The sequence below is a fragment of the Arvicanthis niloticus genome, chromosome 12, assembly GCF_011762505.2.
Source record: "Arvicanthis niloticus isolate mArvNil1 chromosome 12, mArvNil1.pat.X, whole genome shotgun sequence".
Taxonomy (NCBI): domain Eukaryota; kingdom Metazoa; phylum Chordata; class Mammalia; order Rodentia; family Muridae; genus Arvicanthis; species Arvicanthis niloticus.
The window spans coordinates 77,145,129-77,161,204 of NC_047669.1; the positions used below are offsets into that span (position 1 = coordinate 77,145,129).

The following is a 16,076-nucleotide window of genomic DNA, read 5'->3' on the forward strand; positions in this document are numbered from 1 at the left end:
AAAAAGCTAGGCATCCTCTGGCAGGAGAATGCTTGGGACTCCCTGGCCAGCCGGTCAGTCTAGCCTAATTCAGGAGTACACAGATTCTACATGGAGGAGGAGGGCCAACTTCTGTAAGTTGTCCTCTGACCTTCATGTATGTGTGGTGTGTGTGCATACCCCTCAAAAGACCACAAAACAAATATATGTAATTGTTTAAGAGCCAGATGACTCCTGAAAAAGAACAACACATACATGCCTACACACACACACACACACACACACACACACACACACACACATATGCACACATGTGCACACATTCACACAATACATACACATATGCACACATACACACATGAACATACATACACACATGCACATACACACAAACACACATACACACATAAAAACACACACATATATATACACACATATATATACACACACATATATACACACACATATAAACACATACATACAAAAACAAACACACATACATATGTAGAGCTGGGAACCCATACCATCCTCTTCAAAATATCTGAGAGGATGGCCAGACATTGTGGCATTCACCGATCATTGCATTGCTTACAAGATGGAGGCAGGATGGTCAGAAAATTGTCTAGCCTCAGCTAAATATAAAGTTTGAGGTCAGCCTAGGTAAATGAGACCATATCTCAAAAAACAAAAATAAGTAAATAAAAATAAAACAAACAAATAAAATATCAGTGAGAAGAAGACGAGACCATTGCTAAGCACAGCAGCAACTCCAATATTTAACACCCCCAAGGGCAGACATTCTAGTCCTCCAGAAGGAATACAGAGACTTCCTGATGGAGTCTGAGCCAGGAGTGGACATAAAAAGTAATGTGACTAAGTCCTGAGGATACACCCAAGAAGACAGTGGTAATCATGACAATGATTATTCTGTACCAACATGGAAATACTTCCAAGGCAGACACCGTGTGCTCTGCAGGACCCACACCCAGGACAGTCAGAGCAGGAAGCAGCTCAATATCTAAGATTTAGACAGACAAGTTCATGTGTGAATTTGTCAATAGTCTGTTCTGCCCCATGCCAGGCCCAGGCATGACTCTCTTCCCACACATGCAGAAGATGGGCATGGAGAAGTTAGAAAACCATCCCAGGGATTATAGCTGCACAGTGGTCAAGCTTAGCTAGGAGCTATTGTCCATGTCCCCAGAGATTAAGCCCCTCTCCCTACATGCTGCCATCATTAGCAACACAGCAGCATGTGCATATATGTGTGGGTATGCACATATATGAGTGTGAGCATGCATATGTGTGTGTGCACATGTGTATCCCTCTGTACGCTGTGCATTAGAATAAGAACTCTTAATCTTCAGAAACACCCATGATAAGAAAAAGTTTAAGAATTGTTTCTGGGGTTGGAGAGATGGCTCAACGGTTAAGAGCAGTGACTGCTCTTCTAGAGGTCCTGAGTTCAATTCCCAGCAACCACACATGGTGGCTCACAACCATCTGTAATGTGATCTGATGCCCTCTTCTGGTGTGTATGAAGACAGCTACAGTGTACTCATATAAAAATAAATAAATAAATAAATAAATAAATAAATAAATATTAAAATAAATAAAAAAATTAAAAAAAAAAACAGGAATTGTTTCTGAACTCTAACAGATACAATCCCCAGCTAATCCCATGTCTGAGTTTGTCCTGGCCTTAGCCCTGACCCAGCCACATGGAACCCAGGAGGAAAGGACTGTTCAAGTCTTGCATTTCTCTTATCTCTGAGAGGAGGCTCAGAGTTACTGGGAGGGGAGAGTTGCTACCCTAAGTGAGGAGCAAGAAGTTCTGGGACACAGAGAAATGGAAGTGAGCTTCCCAATAGACCCGTGTGGTGGACCCACACTCACTCTCCCTTTATGGTCCTGAGGCAGGTTGAAGGGAGAAAGGCGGATAGTTACGGAGTAGAGGGATGGCTCAAGAGCCCTTCACCCAGCAGAGCCACACTTGGATGAGCTAAGACAAGGACAGACCCAGCAAGGGAGGAACAGTGGTCACTGCTAACTTTTTCTTGGCTTGGTCATGTCTTGAGGGTGATTTTCACATCTAATCTACTTGCCAGTCTCAGAAGCTCTCAGGAACCACAGAAGCAAGGCCCCTAAGGACCAGTACCTCGAAGGCCACAGAGAGCAGGCTGAATCACTAAGTCTGGAAGGTAGTGAGGTCACCAGCGGGAGCTGTGCACTGGATGCCAGTGGAAACTGCAGTTCTTGGCAAGTCGTCAGAGTGATTGAGACTAGAGCTGTCTCCATGGCAACAATGGGCTAAGGGCCTGGCGCCTCCATGCCCAGCCCCAGTGGCCTGAGTCTGGCAATGGTGTTGATCCTGTTGACTATGCCAAAGACAACAAGAGTTGGCTCTGCAGACAAACTCCCTCAGATGCTTCACAGAGACCCCCACCCCCAAAGAGCCACAGCTTCCAGCAGCAACATAGCTCTTAGGCAGGTACCGGCTGAGTCACGCTTGGAGATTTGGACGGGTTTGCTGGGGGCTTGGGGGGTATTCCTCTCTAGTCTGCTCTTGTGTTTCCTAAGCACAGGGTACCCTGACCTAGGTAGCATGGGGAATGTCTCATCTTTACTCCATATGGCCCAGCTCCAATTGCTTGACTCCTCTCTTGCAACGCCAGGCCACTCAGGGCTACAGACAGGGTAGGGGATGTGTGAGTCCCACAAAATACCTCAGAATAAGCTTCCCTGAAAAGCAGCTACACAGTCCCATCTGAGAATGTCACAGAAGATCACAGTGTTGAAAAAAGAGTAATGAATCACCCGGTTCCAACTGCAGCCTCTGTGTCAGGCGGCCTTTCCTGTGAACATTCCCCCTATAAAGTATAGCCGAGGTCCCGGGATGTACTGTCTGGCTCCTTATGGCCCCAACCCATCAGGATCTGTATGATGTGACCAATAGCCTTGTCAGTGCCAAGTCCATCTCCATCAGAAGCAATGGCTACAGATTCAGGGGCCAAACACACCCTTCTTGGAGAAGGAAGTCCCAGGCAGCTGTGGTGCAGAAATGACCAAAGGATCCCAAGACCAGCAAACAGCCACAGGCTGCCCTGACCTCCTCCCATAATTCTTAGGGTGTAAAAGACAATGTGCTAACTAGCTACACCAATTCTAGATGGAGCCCAGCCCTGTACCTGGTACCAGCCTGGTGTTCAGGAAGAAAGCAAGCAGCTTTCAAAGAGTCTTCAAATTGCAGTGAGTCACCCTATCTGATTCAAGCGAGAGCTTAGGTGGGTCTGAAGAGAGCCCATTGCCTCAGACTAATGCCTATTGCTTCAGAAATTTACCTCCTAAGAGTTTCATACACCAAGAGAGCCTTACATTTGCATAGTCTAAGATCCCAGTCCCAGCAGACCACCCACTTAGTAAGGCCCAAGGAAGCCTGACCCCAAGTGCCTGGGATTCCTCAGGGCTAGGCCCTCCCTTTCTCCTCCCTGACACACCCAGTCTAAGCTCATGGGTTCAAGTCACAGACAAAGAAGATCCTTGAAGTCTTGGTGAAGTTTTGGCGGGTCTCCCGGTTACTGTCTGGATCCTTAATCTCTACCAGACCTCTATGTTCTCCTGAAACTTTTGCTGCCACTGGGCTTCGGCTACCCACCTGGGAATCTCTGTGAGCATCAGCTCCCCATGTGGACAGCAGTCTCTGCCTTGTCTTCCACAGAGCTGATCCTAAGCTTTCCTGGAGTGGCTCTGGAACATTCCACCATCCTCTTGTTGGCAGAGTAACACAGTGTCAAGGCTACTTCAGGAGCTTCTGCACCATCCTCACCTCCAGTGTGCCTGTTATCTTCTGTTAACACAATCTGAAGCCCCAGAGGCTACATGGGCAGTTCCAATGCTGATGCAGGAGACAGGCTTCTGTCAACCAGAACCCCTTATAAACTGTGGTGTCTGGACAACCCCTTCCTAGTTGGGTTTGGGAGATATAAGTTGGACTTTGTCTCTGTCACTGTTACCTTTCTTAGATGGTTTGCTGTTACTTCCCAGTCTTTCTCCATGATTCCCTGTCAGGGTAGCAGATTACAGTGGTTGGGGTTAAGGAAGAATCTAGCTTGCTTTTTTCTGCAGCACAGACTTGCTTGCTCCTTGCTTTTTGGGCAGAGGGGAAGTTCAGGCAAGGTCTAGCCATGGAACCCACACTGGCCTCAGACTCATGATCTCTCTACCTCAGTCTCCTGAGAACTGAGATTGCAAGCTTGTGCCACCGCATTTCCAGTTCTAGAGACCGGTCGTATGAATCAAACGCTTCATTTTGTAGACAGAGATACAAAGGCTTAGATGAAGCAAAAAGCTGTTGGAGACCACACATATTCACAGCAAGTGTCACAGTGCTGATATCCCAGTCCTCGGGTGCCCTGCGGGGATTTACTCAGCCAGGACACTACACGGTCTACCAGCTCACGGGAGGAAGGAGAAGCAAGGTGGATCCCGCTAAGCAAGAGCTCTTAAAGGCCACAGTCATCTATCAATGAATAGGAAAAAAAAAAAAATGAGAAGCATCCCAGCTGCAGGGTGAAGATGTTATTAAACCTGAGATGGAACAGAGCTGGGCGTATGGCACGGGGCAGCTGGCAAGCCACAGAGGCCCCAAACAAAAGGAGGAATGTCAGGATCCCACATCTGTGAACTGTCCAGAGCAGGCCAGCCCTGAGTGGCTTTCCAGAGCCCAGGGCAATGTGATGTGTGGGACTTACTGCTGATGGGTGCAGAGCTTAGTCCAGGACTAGTACAAGTACTCTGAAATTAGACCGAATTTTACAACAATGTGAACTTTTCAAACCATGTTTAGTGTGGCATTATGGGATATCACCAACATCTTAATGTGGGAAGAAGATACCAGGTTTGATACCCAGGCAAGTACTCTAACCATTGAGCAACAATCTACCTCGATACCTTAGTTTTTAGAAAAAGCCTCGGACCAATTTGCTGCTGGTAACCAAAAGAGAATGGAAAAAAAAAAGATGGCCGAGAGAAGCAAGCCTCCCCTTTGCTCCCAGGCAACACACAGAGGCAGCAGTAGGTAGATTCAGCTCGCACACACTGCCTTTCCAGCATGCCTCCTCACAGCCTAGAGTGCTCTGGTTGCCATCCTGTGCCCTCCCCTCTCCATTTTGTCCACCTGGAACGTCGGTGGGAAGTGTCATGTGTACTCTCAAAGAATGGGATCTAAAGGGCCTGCTTTCCCAGGGAAGAAAAAGGAAACCTCGCGGCTCCTTGATGATGTGAAGATTCATCTCTAGTCCTCACACTAGCAAGCTCTCATCTGCAGGCAGTGCAGGCCTGCCTCTGCCCAGCTTCATCTAGAATCTTCGAAGTGACTTACAGAGCCCTGAGGGGCAACAGTCAGCCCAGGTATCAGATGGTGCAGCTCTGCTTCAGGATCCCAGACTGAGGGCGGGGCGGGGCGGGACAGGGCGTGGGCGGGACTGGGCGGGGGCGGGGTAGAGGTGGGTGCACTGGAGATGGGGGAGAGGTGATGTTTGCAGGGATCCCAACAGAGAAGCAATTTCAAGCTGTTCCATAAGAGGGAAGAAAAGAAACTTAAAATCCTGGAGCCAGTTGGAAGCTCATTTCTTTCATGTCGGCTTGACTGATCCTGTGTGGGCGGTGCAGCTCCTGGCAGCGGTGCCGACCATGTGTGGGTGGTGTTCTCAGAACAAAAGTTCACTGCTGCGGCCAGAGCCAGCACCTAGGCAAGGGCTTCTGTCACCTCACAGTCAGTCAGCACGGGAGTGTGACCCAGGTCCACACACCAAACACAGTATACCCTGCACACACGTGCACACACACATACACACACATACCACACACCCCACACACCTACATATACACAATGCTACCCACACCACACACACACACACATCCCCCATACACCCACACATACACACCATGCCACCCATACCACATCACACACACACATCCCCCCACACCACACATACACACACATCCCCCACACACCACACACACACACACACATATACACACACCACGCACCCCTACACCATACCACACCATATACCACCCACCCCAACACACCAACCATATCACACACTACCCACATTGTACCACAAGACACACAGCAGACACATACACAGCACACACACATATGCACACCCACACATACTATGCATACTACAGACCACACACACATACACACACACACTACAAAACACTACCCACACCACACATACTTCACGTACCCCTCCCACACATCCCTCTCTTTCACACACACACACACACACACACACACACACACATACACCATGTACTAAGAGCACACATACCACTTCTCCCCGCCCCATCTTTCTGTACCCACTGAGGCCTCACCCATGTGAGTGAGGAGCCTGTCAGGCCTCCAAGGGAAGAACAACGTTAAAGCCCAGAGCAGCCGTAGTTATCACCGTAATGAGCACTGGCTTTTATGAGCTCTGAGTGTCTTCAAAGAGCTTGGCAAACACAGACTCGTTAAGTCTCCTACATTCTCCCTGTCACAGATGAAGACAGCAGTGGCTCACCCAGCCCAGGCTGATCTCAAGCCACGGAGCCTGGCTTCCTGATCCAAGTGATGCAGCCCCCGAAACCCTGCTCCATCTTAGGAAAGAGGTGGGAAGGTCAGAAGCCCAGGACCAGCTCTGGGGAAGCAAAAATGAGGAGCAAAGACAAAGACAAGGTGACTGGTGACAGGTGTCACCTCCTACCCTGACACGGGTGAGTCTGCTGGCCCAAGCCACCCTGAGGGCTGAGCTCACTGGGTACTGTCCTCTGTGAGGAGAGGTCACTGGACTTCAGCTACAGGCTGAGCTATAGCCTCCTCCACCCTCCACTCTGTATAGGCAAAATGGGGAACAAGGCATTGGAGTGCCGGGTCTAGTACATTCCCTTCCCAGGAGTGACTCATGGTCACCCGTCAGCACACCTCATCCACAGTGAAGGTCTCACAGTGCCTCAAGGGATGGCCTCTTCCTCCATGCCAGACGGAAAGTCCAGGAGTTGTGTGTGCTTACTAAAAGCCAGAGAGACACTACCCTGTGGGTACAAGGGAAAAGAGACCAGTCTGGTCCCCTGAAAAGGCTTTAGGAAGATCTGTTTCCATGCTGTCTTTCTCTGAATGCTGAGCCAAGCCCCTCCCCTACAGCCACCACTGTTCCTGTCTCTTGGCTGGCCAGGGCTTAACTGGAACAAGGTCTCTATGGGAAGAACATAGCCTCTGGGCCACAGCTCCCAGGGTGCTGACAGTGACAAGCGCTGTCCTCCTCAAATCCAAGTGCAGCACAGATACACTCAGCAGCTGCCTTCAGAGCTGGGGCTGGCTGCCCGGCTCTCTGCAGGATTACTCGAGCCAGAAAGACACTAGCAACAGAGACACAAGCTTTGAGGAGGCACTGGGAGCTATTGAGGCCTCTCCCCTCCCCCTCCCCCTCCCCCTCCCCTCCCCCTCCCCCTCTCCTCCTCTTCTCAGTAGAAACCTTGTCTACCTCCACTTCTTCTAAAGCCGTTCTTTTTAACTAACTTTACAAATGCTACTTTCAGTGCTAGGCATAAACCCATAAAGTGTGTGTGTGTGTGTGTGTGTGTGTACATGCATGTGACTGTGTGGGGAGCTAGGAGTGTGTGCTCTATGTATGTGTATGTATTCTTACATGTGCATGTGTGTGTTCTAAGCATGTGCAGATTTCTGTTTTCGTGTGTGTGCATGTGCGTTGTGTGTAGGCCAGAGGACAAACTTGGGCGTCAATCTTCCTCGGATGCCACGTAGCCTGTTTTCTGAGACACGGTCTCTCACTGAGACCTGAGGCTTCTTGAGGAATCTGCCTGTCTCCTCCTCCCTGGTGTAGGAAGAGCATGCAACCACGCCTGGCATTTTCCTGAGTGCCTGTGATTGAACTTGGGTCTTCCTGTTTGCCCTTTACCAGCTGAGCCATCTCCCGTGAGACACAGCTCTCAAGGACAAGCAGAACTGAATGAAGATCTTCAACCAGCTGGGTGGAGCACTGTATTGGCAAAATGCAAACGAATATTTTTGAGCAACCAAACCAGCCTTGGATGCAATCAGTGCTGTTGTTGGAAACTCAGAACTGAGTGTTTGTAAACAGCAGCAGCTGGCTGTATCACCAGGAGCCCAGGAGCTTAGACTTTGCATCTTCTTTTGCCTGCCCATTGAACACAGGTTGAGCAGCCCCTTTAGAGGCCAGTGTTCCTGTAGCTGACAACAAAATCCTTCCCAAGGGGCCTGTGACCATCAAATGAAATGTGGTCTAGAGGTTTTGGCCAGAGTTAGTACTTCTCATAGCTCTGGATTTTTTTTCTTCCAGAATCAGTTATATGTGACTCAAAAAAAAATTAAATAATTATTGATTATTTTACGTGAGGCGTTAACCAAAATAATGCCCACTTTTAAGGGTCCTGAAATTTGTATTTTGGTCATGTAGGTATTTTAGTTAAAAAATGGAGACTGAGGAAAGGGGAAGAAAAATGGGAGGACAGGGAGAAGGGTGAGGAGTGGTAGTTAATGGTCAAGTCTAGGTGGGAAAGGGAGGAGAGAAGACAGGGCCTATTTTAACTAAAGACATAGGAAGAATTTTAAATGGAGGTAACTGTATGACATCTTGTTTTTCTGAGAAAGTGAGGAAGACAGGCCAGGTCTTCTCAGCTCTTGGTCCTCTCCGCAGAAGTATCCACGGTTCCATCCAGGCAGCTGGAGCCTGTTTACTAAAGCAATACCCTAGACTAGAAATACAGGGCGGTCCTCAGAAAGAGAAACAGTCTACCTTGAGGAAGGCAACATGTGTAACACCCAGTCCATATTGTTCACCTGCTCAGCACCAGCTGGAGGTGTGAACTCTCTCTGGTGTGATTTTGGAGCAATCATACACTGCTGTCCCATAGGCTTGGCTGCAGATCTGCAATGTCACCTGGTCTCAGGGCTGTCCTTACTCACACTAGACCTATTCAATGTCACCTGCTGAGAAGACTGTCACCTGGTCTCAGGGCTGTCCTTACTCACACTAGACCTATTCAATGTCACCTGCTGAGAAGACTGAGAACCCTTTTCTCGGGTACCACCCCCATCCCCATCACCCACAGAGAACACATGTTCCAGGCCCTTCCAGATCCAAAGCTCAGAATTTCTGAAGAGGACCCATACTGGGTACCACAGTCCTAAATTATCTCTCAGAAGGGCAGAAATGTCCGGCTTTAAAGGGAGATTGGGGACCACTGATGGGGGCTTCATGCCCACTGAGGACCCAGCTGTCCTGGGATGGTGAAAACAGAGTGGTTAGGACCTGGGCAGGCCCCTCAGATTTTTGTGTGTCAACCTGAGGGCCCAAAAGACAGTTTAATACCATTTGAACTTATAATCCACCAACTTAAGTCACCAAAATAGTACAAGCACAGACCAGCTGGTCCTCATTGCTCTGGCACCAAGTCCTCAGCTAAGGTTCCATATGAATATTTTTGAAGTGGTCATGTATTCTTGAGCCACATAAAGAGTGATATATCACACTCAAACCAAATAAAGATATCGATTTCAAGTGGCTCTTTCTGTAAGGTGAGACCAGGTCTAGGGGTGGGGGGGTGGGGGGGGGTGGGGGGTGGAGGCAGGAACTGCTTGTTCACAGCGATGGGACTTTTCTATGTTGCTTGATTTCTTTTGCCAGCTGTTTCTAAATTACAAAGCAAATTTGCTTTTTGAAGTATCTGTGGCTAAAGCCAGCTTCCTGGGCGAGGGGTGAGGATCCCTGACCTCTCAGATAACCATGACTGCTGCTTCACCTGACAGGATGGATGCAGGTAATTTGATAATCTCAGAATGGAAAGCCCACACTGGCTGCTCCGCTGAGTATGTCAGAGACAAGACGGGCTCCCTGGGACTTGCTAACTAGCTAGCCTAGTCTAAAGAGCAGGTCCTGGATCACAGTGAGAGACCCTGTGTCAAAAGCACAAAGTAGAAGCGTCTGAGGGATGTCACTTAAGATTGTTCTATGGCTTCCACATGAATATGCGCACATGTGTTAGCATTCTGTTTAAACTCTGCCCCCACAGTTACCTGGCAACAGCCAGGTATGCTCCTCCCCTCAGTTAACTGGCAACAGCCAGGTAGGCCTGACGCACTACAAAAGGGGCTGCTTGCCCCCTCCTCTCTCTCTCTTGCTCTTGCTCACCCCTTCCCATTCCCTTTTCCACATGCTCATGGCCAGCCTCTACTTCTCTTCTCTTCTCTTCTCTTCTCTTCTCTTCTCTTCTCTTCTCTCTCTCTCTCTCTCTCTCTCTCTCTCTCTCTCTCTCTCTGCCTTTCTCTGCCTCTACTACTCTACTACCCTCTTAACTCCCCTCCCCATGCCCTGAATAAACTTTGTTCTATACTATACCATCGTGTGGCTGATTCCTCAGGAGGAAGGGATGCCTTGGCATGGGCCCACTCAGACATCCCCTTCCCCCATACCTGACCACACATCTATAGAACATACTCTCTTTACATCTTTATCTTTTTATAAACACATCAACATGTACACCTTCCTAATGGAACATACCCCCAAATGAACACATATATACAAACACATGCACACACACACAGACACATAGACACACACACACTTGTACACACAAAAGTAAAACACAGAAATCTAGACCATACACAATTTATTACCCTCAATTTCCTTGGCAGGGGCCATTTCCCAAGAGCCCCCAGAATGGTAGGCCACCCAGTTCTAGAGTCGTCTTGGCAGACTGTACCAAGAGCAGCCACCCCACCAATAAAACTGTTCAAAAAACTTCATGGCTTTCAAGACCCAAGATCTTAACAGAAAAAACACAAAACAAAAACAAATAGAACTTGGTTTTTGGCTAAGCCTGGGGAGCCTTTGTTGGGACAGATCAAAGCTCTCAGGCTGCTTCTGTTAATCAGGACTGTGTTTATCAGATGTGGGGCTTTGAGCAAGATGAGGGTGGTGGTCCATATGATCATTTTCTACAGAAGGACGGGGAGCTGGGGAAATACGGTTCAATCCCCGGAAGTGCTGAGTGTCTTAAACCTGGAGGAAACCTAGGCTTCCTTCTTCAGCACACGTTGGTGATAAATACCGTGCAATAGGAGTGAACTGTTTGGGGTTTGATTTCCCTGGTCATCTTTCCCTGGCTTAGAGAATCGGGGGTCTACGGGTGAAGTTAGACTTACCAGGTATCACTTGGCATATCTTTCTTTTCCAGCCTTCTAACTCTGAGTCACAAAGTTCCTATCCCCATATCTGGTCCTACAAGTGCACTTGCAAAGAAGTGAGGAGGGGGATGGGAGAAGAGCAACAAGGGTCAAAAGGACGGAGAGTGGACGCCACTGTGGTAAGTACAGTGTGGAGCAGGGATTTGTTGGCCCAAGAGGCCAACCATACAGGTGCTGGCTCTCCAACACAGGAGCCAAGAGACCTCTGCTGCAAACCTGCAAGCCCAACAAAGCTGCCTCCTTTTCCGCTCTGCCCCCCTGGTCCTTGTACAACTTTGATCTGAGTCTCTGGGCTCTCTGCTGTCCTCTGATTCTCTAATGTCACCCGCTTGCCTTCCTTCTCCTCTTTTGAATACATCAGTTATTCTCAAACCTTGACACAGAAAACCCCATGTATTTCTCCCTTCCTGAGTTCTTTCCCCCTTTCTTTTTCCCTCTACCAAAGGATCAACACCAAGCCAGCCTTACAGAGTATGGGGAACGTAGGGGGCTGGGGCAGCCCTGTATGTGAACAGAAAGTGTTGGAAGATCCTGATATTAAGGTAGCAGTCCACCATGTCCACATAGTTCTCTGAGCTCAGCGCAAAATGGAGGACCCCCATTCTCAGCGGGGCCTCCCTTCTTCCTAGCCTTATTTGGGGAGGGTCTCTAACCTGATCTAGACGATGACCTACAGAGCTTCCTGAAAGTCCTACATGATTTAGCATGTAAGTTCCACTCAGCCATATGATAATTAGGTACTATGTTATAACCAATCTGTTGTGTTTTATAAAAAGGTAAGGAAAGAGAGAATATGTTTGGTGGATGTGTAGTCAGGTGTGGAGGAAGAGGATGCCTCTGTGGACCCATGCTGAGAGACCCTTGAGGGACCACACTGTATATTATATTCTATAATAGTATAGAAGAGAGTTTATTCGGTGAGTGGGGAGGGAGTTGAGAGGGTAGTAGAGACAGAGAAAGGGAGAGAAAGAGAGAGGCAGGGAGGGGGAGGAATAGAGGCCAGACATGAGCATGTGGAGAGAGGGGAAAAGGGGGCTGGGGAGAGAGGGGGTAAGGAGGGAGAAGACAGAGAGAGAGAGCAAGAAGGCAAGAGAGGGAGGAGAGGGCAAGCAGCCCCTTTTATAGTGAGTCAGGCACACCTGGTCATTGCCAGGTAACTGTAGGGCAGAGCCTAGACTAAATGCCAACACAATCAGCCCTTCCTGCTCATAACCCGCCCCCCCCCACACACACACACACATACCCTTGGAGTAATAAAGTGAATTGTCTCATTGAAGCTGACTCCTGGAAACCCTTCTGCCATACTCACGGCCATCCAAACCCTGCTCACTTTTTAAGGAACTTATTCTAAAGCTTTCCGTTGAAGTTTGGTCAAGGTGCACTTGGCATATGGTCCCTGATGCATGTGAATGCTCGACTGAGGGTGTGTCATGTGTTAGGTGCCATTAGATGCTAACTAGATGTAACAGTTGTGTACATTGTGGTTTGTTTAAGTGAACTTGAAGAACACTGCTCCAAGGAGCTGCTTCTTGGTCAGAGAGTTGAGTGGTTATATGGTTTGGAAAGAATCCTCTTCTTTACCCATCTTCTGGGGGTTCCTGTGATATGAAATCCCTGAGTAGATTTACCTATTTGTCATTAGCTAACCCACTGCTACCCTCTGTTACTGATCACAGGACTTTTTGGAACCAGCAACATACCTGCCCCTATGCCATGGAGTCACTGGAGTGAGTTTGCTCTGTGTGAAGTTACTGGGGTCCTTGGTGGGTCCTCCGTGGCTTAGGGCTGTTTGTGGTAGTGTAGACCTGTGATTGATCACTCATGGCCAGGAAACTTAATCCCTCAGGCACAGGGGATGAGAAAAGACAAGCCTCTCCTCTTCCCTTACCCCAAAGGACAAGATGCTGTGTGACTGTTACACACAAGGGAAGACTGCTGATGGCATTCAGGGCACCAGGTGGATCCAGGTGCATCCCGACAGTGCAGCATGTCAGAACCTTTGGGTGGAAGAAACTCATGCCTAGCAATAGCTCTCAGAATAAGCAACATGGCTATAGCCACTGGCACAAGCCTTCCACAGATGCCTGCTCAATGCTCCGGCTAGTGACCAGAGAGGGTAGAACCAGATTGGCACAGTGTTGCTCAAGGAGATTGACTTGCAAAGACAGTCCTGGCTTTTTAAAGGCTCTGTTTCCTCTCATAGACTCCTCATCATACCTTCCTCCCTTCGTGATTTTAATGCTTAATTTTATATATTCAGACATTCTGCTCACATGTGTGTCTGTGTAGAACACGTGTGCAGTGCCTGTGGAGGCCAGAAGAGGTTGTCTCTGAGACTGGAGCTACTGATGGTTACAGCCATCTTGTGGGTGCTGGGAATCTGACCCAAGTCCTCTGGAAGAACAGTTAATGCTATTAACTACTAAACCATCACTCAAGACCACATTAGTGCTTTCTGAAATTAAAGAGGAAACTTCAAAGGATACAGACACCGGCACCACCACCCATCCCTCCCTGCCCCCAAGTGTGCAGATGAGACCTGCCGACCCCAGGATGGGGCCCTCCAGCCAAAAGACTGCCTAGCCTGCAGGCTTCAGGGCTGCCTCTAGATCTGAGTGGGCCTCCAGGCAGCTTATTATTTTGCCTTTGCTTCTGGCACTTCTTAAAACAAACCTCAAAGATGAAAAAAAAAAAAAAAAAACAAAAACAAAAAAAAAAAAAAAAAAAAAAAAAACCCTCCTGTCTGAAATGCATTCCTTTTAGAATCCAAGCAATGACTCACGGAGGCTGGGCTGGCATTTATGCCCCCGTTAAGATGATTAGCTGCAGAAATCCTATTTTTGAAATGTAGACTTTGTACCCTACATATTCTTCTAGAACAAAATAGGAGAAAAATAATTCTACAGGGAGATGGGGGAAGGATGACATTTCTGTTTGCATATTTAGTGTTATTTAAATACACACTACTTATTTTACACCTCACTCTAGTTTAACACAGGATTAAAAAGATTGAAAGATTATTCATTCGGTGAAGTCGCTCAAAATGTTCTTTAGAAAACACGGCATCCGTGTGTGAACTAGAAGAAGAAGTTTGGTCTGAGTGAAGAAGAATGAACAAGCAGATGTAGATACTCTTTATCCCAAAGAGAAAGGAGACTCCAATACTCAGTGCATGTACAAACCTTGGGAAAGTTAGAAATGAAACAAGAGAGCTACAAAGTAACAGTTGCTGTGGGAGACAATCCTGAGAGCTCCCTGGTGCTGTCTGATGGTAGAATGGGGGATATTAGGCTGGGGCAGGTGGCTATCATTTACTGAGGAGACTTAGTTGGAGGCCATGAAAGTATTTGGAGCTGTACAATAGAGTTGGCTGTACCTCTATGCAAACGTGCCCAATGTCTTTGAAATGAACCCCTTAAATGGGTGCAATGGGGAATTTTATGATATGCAGATTTTACCACAATAGACATTGTTTTCTCTAGGAGCAGATGTTGAGAAATATTAGTGGCCTGGGGCTTCTTTCTGCTTCTTTTTCATCTTGGCAATTCTGGGTTTTTTTGGTTTTGTTTTGTTTTTCCATAAATGACCAAGTGACTCATTCTTCAAAGCCAACCGTTGGCCGGGCCTACCCCACTTTATCACAGACTAATATGGGTCCAATGGGGCAAAGTGACTTCCTGATGGCCATACAATGGATAGTTGGCAGGGGACAGGTGTAACTATACTCCCCTGGGCTGGGGCAGATCTCAACTGTAGGAGCCTGACGGCTCTGAGGAGCATGTTTCGTTATTGTGGCTGTTTCCCAAGTTTAGACAGCACCCCTTTGTTCTGGTGTGCTATGCCTCTCATTGTCAAAGCAACATGGTCTCAGGTGGGCCATAAAAGCCAGCCCTAGTCTAAACCCACACAGTTAACTGTGTGGGAAGTCCCGGTTTCTAAAAAGGTTGTATTTATGTGATAACTCCTACATAGCAATGTTGCTCACAATAAGATTTTATGAGTGGCTGCTCAAGAACAATGACAGCCCTCAACTCCAATCTGAGAGGAGTATTCTCTTGTCGGAGGCTTTAGTAGAAAATAAAGCAGCCAGAATAAAGATCGCTGACATCACCTGACATGACTGAAGCCGGAACATATATTCTCATCCTGTACCTGTTTTCCTGTTTCCCCTGTAGGATGTATTATATGTTTCAGAATTGCGTGTGAACTGCCATAGAGAGCATGGAATACAGTCACAATATTCCCAAAATAACCTGTGACGTCTACCGGAACCTTTTAAGCACAGTGCATCCACAACATCAGGTTTTTCTCTTTATAATTCACCACCGGTTTTGGTAAAGGAAGGGTCGTGGAGCAATGCCTCATCTAACATAGACCAAATTATCAGGTAAGTTTACAAATAAAATGTGTGCATTTTATCCATGAGCAGGCTATGCCATCTCCACTGGGGTGGTACCTTTGGAGGGATGTCAACTCAGGCATACTGGCATCACCATCCTTCCTTGCTCATCCTCTAAGTGTACGTTCCCTGGGAGCAAAAGAGGCCAGAAAATGAACATGCCTATTGCTACCAGTCTGCAGGAGGAAGACCTCTTTTCTTAGGACTAGGAGAAACACTGCATTCAAAATCAGAGGAGCAACCAGATTCCTGCCAAGAGGTCACCACCATGTTCACCTGCCCACCTCCATTTTCATAAGTTACTGGGGGCATAGTGCTCACTCCTCCCCAATGGAGTTTACATCTTGTGGTCAGGAAAGGCAAGCAGCATTGAAGTTCTGCATAAAAATAGGGACTGTGAACCCTGGGAGAAAACCAGCTGCC

At 47.8% G+C, this 16,076-nt stretch overlaps 1 long non-coding RNA gene across 2 annotated transcripts in view; it reads left to right on the top strand.

The window, feature by feature from the left end:
- LOC143444109 (uncharacterized) overlaps positions 1-16,076 on the top strand; it is a 57,558-nt gene that overhangs the window by 25,715 nt on the left and 15,767 nt on the right. For both annotated transcript variants that reach the window (XR_013113675.1, XR_013113676.1), the window contains exons 2-4: positions 9,696-9,828; positions 11,245-11,373; positions 15,430-15,641. This is a non-coding gene — a long non-coding RNA (uncharacterized LOC143444109). The remainder of the gene's footprint in view (positions 1-9,695; positions 9,829-11,244; positions 11,374-15,429; positions 15,642-16,076) is intronic.